The sequence below is a fragment of the Geospiza fortis genome, unplaced genomic scaffold (genome assembly GCF_000277835.1).
Source record: "Geospiza fortis unplaced genomic scaffold, GeoFor_1.0 scaffold255, whole genome shotgun sequence".
NCBI classification, from domain to species: domain Eukaryota; kingdom Metazoa; phylum Chordata; class Aves; order Passeriformes; family Thraupidae; genus Geospiza; species Geospiza fortis.
The window spans coordinates 707,130-712,508 of NW_005054497.1; positions in this window are offsets into that span (position 1 = coordinate 707,130).

The window sequence follows — 5,379 nt, forward strand, 5'->3', positions numbered from 1 at the left end:
CAGGGGTATCAGAGGAGGAGGAAGGTTGACCTCCTCCTCCTTCCCGCCCGGGCACAGGGGGAACTAAGAACGTCCCCAGCGTTGTCGCCTGGCCGCTGAGGGCAGGCTTTTCCCGTCCCCAGGTCTCAGGTGTTTAGACGCTACCTGCAGTATTTCTGTCCCAGAAGTTTCCTGGGCTCGTCTCTCTGCATCTGGTGGGGCATAGGTGTGTTTTCAGACCTCATGAAAGCCTCATCTGTCATCTCCACTGGTTTTGTGCTCTCGCAGGCACTATGCTTTTATACATCGGGGTAAAGCCTGCATTTTCTCCTTTCCTTTTTTTTTTTTTTAATTAACATCTCAAGCAATTACAAGACTGCTGAACACACTGAAACTCCCCACCCACAGAATGATGTTTTTGGACACGTTAGGTCCAAAATATACTAGGTCTGCCTCAGCCGGGGTGGTGGTCTGCATCATGCCTAGCCCTTCCCTGAGAGTAACATCATTCTGCACCGAAATCGTGGCTGTGTATTGCCCATGTGCCTCAGCTGGATTTAACACAGTTTGTTCGTGTGCTGAGAGCCACAGCAGTCCACCACATCCCATTTTTGGGGAAGACACTGAAATATTTACCCAGTTTCTACTGCATCCAGTCCCATGCTGCACTGTCTGCAATGTTATCTGTAGCCAAATTAGCTCATTTGAAACTAGCTTGACTGTGCCCACACAGGAGTGACTGCAATGTCAATGAATCGAAATATAATGGGTGGGTGTAATTGAAAGGAAGGGGGAGCTGAAAGAAAGAGCAAACATATGATTGCAGATGCCAGCTATGTGCCCTGATGCTGCCTTGTGCTGACTGTCTCTGTCTATGTATTTCTTTTAGCTGCATAGAATATGGTACACATGTATTTTCAACATCAACACTCGTGGTTGGCCCTCTAATGAAAATGAAACCACTTGCAGTAGCAGCTTGTACATGTATTTTTCATGGCATTTTTAATGGAAATTGGCATTTTTAATGGCAATTATTTGCATCCACCTGAAATAAAAACTTACATTTATTCCAGCTTCTTGGCAAAGGACAATGTGCTTAAGGGAGTGCAGTGCAGGCTGCACCAGGCTTTACCAGGCTCTCAGACTGCACAGGGGCATGGGTGCTTTAACCCTGGCTCTGGATACTCTGCTGTGCATCACACATTTCCCTTCTGCTCACCCCAGCAGTGGAGTTAGCAAATTACCATTACAGGAATGGCACTGGCTGCATCAGGGCATTGGCTGCATCAGGGCATTGGGTCTCTGCCGGCTGCTGGAGTGCAGAAAGTGCTCACTCAGGTGATTAAATGCTTCCACGTCTGCTGGAAAGTGCTCTGTGCCCTGCGATAGCAGCGGCCAATGCAGCAGGAGTCATGCTGGGCCTGTTCCTGCTGGGACCATACCAGCACAGAGCTGGAAACAATTAACCATTGAAATGAGTATTCTTTGCAAGGCAGTGTTATTACAGTAATAGCTCCACAAGCTGTTATCTCAATGGAGAACACACTCTTTTGCTTTCTACAGCAGGTTGTTTTGCATTGATCCAGGCTCATTAACTAAGTTTTGAAGCTGAAAAGCCCCAAAATCCATCTGAAGCATCATCTACGTTGCAGGCAGCACTAGGTTTTCTGTGTTTCAGAAAAAACAAGGCAGGAGCATCTTCAGAAAGAAAACAGATGTCCCTTTTGTCCAGCACTTTCTGTTGATAGCAACTATTCAACATTTCTTGAATTTGCAGCACCAAATTAACCTGTGAGACTGGATGCAGCTGAGGAAGCAGAGCTCAGAAGGATGTAACAAGTGTCCCATCACCTAATCCTGAGCATGACCTCATGCTAATGTGAAATGTGGGCTGGGGGGCGGGGGCAGAATGAGGGGATTATCATTCCATTAGCCTCAAACCTGTATTTTTTTGTTCTTGTTGACATTTACAGGAAGCTTGCTGAGATCTGAGTCAACCTTTGGCACATTTCAGGAAAGCACCAAAAGATGTGAAAAGGTCTTGAAAAGTTAAACAGAAAACAAAGGAAAAAAGGATCAATCAATGGCCTGACATCAGTGTTAGGCAATCCATTAATTTGAGGCAATCCATTAAAACAAGGTTCCATCCGTAAATTATTGAAAAAACAATGGCAAAATTATTGACAGCCAGTGTAGGCAACCGAAAATAAATCTCGTGAAACCCAGGTAGATACTAGATTTTATCTTTGATCCACTCCTGAGCTCAGCGTATGTAAATTTATTCAAGAAGAGATGGATTGATCATGGTCTCTTGGTGATCACTGGCTGGCAGGTAGCCTCCCTGGTCTGCTTGGCACCTATCCTGGCAAGGGGCCATGAATCCAGGATTCCTGAATCTCCGTCAGCCCCAACAGGTTTAGAGGGCTCTGAGACACCGTGGGTGGCTTATTCCTCAGGATTCTCAGCTTGCTGCCTACTGAGCAGCTGGCTGCTGGCCAGGGCTGGCTTAGAAACCTCTCATTGGCAGCAAAATTGAGTTTCACTGCTCTGAGGGTGTGAATGGGGAGGACCTCACAGGGCCAGGCAGGCTCCAGCAGTGAGAGGTACGGGGGGACACCCTCAAAAGGCCCCTGGGAGCAGCCATCACACTTCCTGCAGAGTCTTTTTGTGTTTCACTGGATAGTGTTATAAAGCAAGGAGCTGGAGAACAATGGTTTTATCATTGCCCAGTGGCCATTTGTTGATCTTGGACTCGCTTTGCCACTGTCTAAAGCCCTCCTCAACTGTACATCTCACGTCCTGTTCCCCTAAACTGGTGGTGAAAGAGGTTTCTGGTCACCTGGGTGGCACCAGAACAAGCAGCTGGCCACATGAGAAATGCAGGGGAAGGGTTGTGTCACCTGCTTGCCAGCTCTGGAGGTCTCAAACGCCTCTTCCCTTCAGGAATTCTTCAAAGAAGAAAGAACAAAACCAAACCTTTTCCATCTGAAGGAGGTTCTGCAGTACTTCAGGTCTATAAATGCAATGTTTAAGAATGATATGGAAGTGCTTGAACCTGATGGATTGGGAGCAGGTACTGGTGAACAATGTCTTTTGGCATAATTGATGCAAAAAAACTGCCTACAGGCCAATAGATTTTAAAGGCTAACTCATTTTAAGTTGGTCTTAAAAGAATCTATTAATCTATTTTTACACTTTTTAACATCCCTCATCTACACTGCAGAGGCTCTAAACAAATAAACTGGGTTTTATGATGAGGGATAGAAGGAGACAGAAGATGTTACTCAACAGAAAAACACAGAGTTTGCCTTCAGTGTTCAGGCAGCAATTGCAGTTCCTACCAGCCCACCATGTGATAGCAGCGCCTTTTCCAGCTCTCACACAGCCTTGGGGGGCTTGGCAATGGCACTTTTACACCCTGTGTTTTCAGACCTGCTGCACTGGGCTCTTAACGGGCAAGGGCTTGAAAAGGCAGCTGATTAACTGCAGTGCCTGTGTTCTTATTAAAGGGAGCTATTAAAGTAATTGTTTTCTTTCTGCAAGGACATCTTCAGTAACACTTGTAACAGATGCCTGAGGGAGAAGACAGGCAGTGTTTTTATGAAGACAAGTAATAACAAGTAGGAGTTAGCAATTTCATAAGCAGTGGGACTTGCAAAGTCTGATTCTTGGCGGCTCTTTCCCCTTTTGCTTTTCTGGTCTTTATTAATAAAACTGAGTCTCCATTAGTGTCTCAGTGGGGTCACTAATCTGGATATCTGTGTTCTAAATGGCATCAATATTTGTGGCTCTTTTAGAAACTTTGTGTTTTTGAGACTTTAACCTTTATCAAATTCACTTGAAATTAGCCCACTCTCCAATAAAATCCCTGGGGAAAGGATGAGGGGTAGAGCAGCAGAGAACACAATCACATGAGGTTTTTCTTGGGAATCCAATGTCTATGATGTGAACTCTTTTTCCTGTAAGGCATTCTATACAGCTGCCAAACTTGTTGCAAAAAAAGTGATGTCACCAGTGCTGTGTTGCCAGGTTACGGGTGTCACATCCTACAGAGAAATACAGTCAGAAGGGTGAGCAGAAGTGAGTCATCCTCATACCTTGATTAGGGCTTCACTTGGCCTGGGCTTGAGTCTGAAACACAGACCCTTGCCTTCCAGAGGAGATCTCATCCTAGAGACAGTAGGACAGCTCATCCTAGAGGGAAACAAAAGGAACCCAAGCTGGAGAACAATCTCCAGCAGAGTGTGGGATGCATTTTCCAGTTTCCATAGACAGCAGGGGGGATTCAATTCTCATGCCCCACATCTGAGGTGATTCAGATACCCCTTGGGGCACAAGGATAGAAAAGAACTAAAAAATCCAGTCCTTCCTTGACCCCAGGCAGACTCATCGAGGCCGCGCTTACAGAAGCTTGCCTACTCCCGGTTTCCAGTGGTGGCATCTCCTGAACTTCCCAGATGAGAAACATGGGATGTGGTGGAGCTGTGACCCAGCTAATGTTTTCTTTGAGGCCTAGTCCATCCAGCCTCCAGTAAAAATGCCCACAAATCACTGCTGTGTGAATCTGGCATGGAGGAGAGTCAGAACTGGTTACTTGTGAGCCAGGTGCCTAAGCTCTCACCCAGGGCAAGCTTTCTGTGGTTCCACCCAAAGGCAAGCATCAAGTGGGTTTTTGTGGAAAAGATACAGGCAATGAGATTTTAGGCGCCTCGAGAGCCAAGCAGGAGAAGAGGAGAAATAAACCAATATGCTGGAAAGGGTTGTTCAGTATAGCTTTCAGCACTTCACACAACACTTTGGTCATCAGCAGTTGTACTGTCAGCCCCTCTACTGAATAAATTACTATTTTGAATAATTTGTAATTTTATCCTTTATATGTAGTTACTAGCTTACCATAATTGATTTTCTTGTTAACAAATTTTAGAGAAGTGTGTAAAAAATCCATTTCATGTTTACCTTTTACTTTTCTAAGAGTTTCATGACCATTAGTTAACTCATGCATACAGCTTTTTAACTCAGTGATTCTGCAGTTACTGTAGCAGCCACTGCAATTCTGCCCAGACTTATATAATACTTATAACTTCTGCTGTTAGGGGGGTTTGCTTTTGGTTTGTGTTTTGGGTTTGGTTGGGAGTTTTTTGTTGTAAAAACATAAGGGATTAGTCTCTGCTCCTTGAACAGTTGTATTTCAGACCCTAAAATTATTCAGATAGGCAAAACCTGGACTCTTAGTTCTCCTAATTTTCTCATCTATAAGGAGGGGTCAGTCAGGTCTCTGTGTGGGTTACTTGTACCATGTTTGTTTCCTGTCTTTTCCCTTTCATATATATAATTCTGTTTGCTGAGAAGAAAATAAGCCACAAAGTAGAGTCAAACTTTCCCTTAGTCCCAAATTCTCAG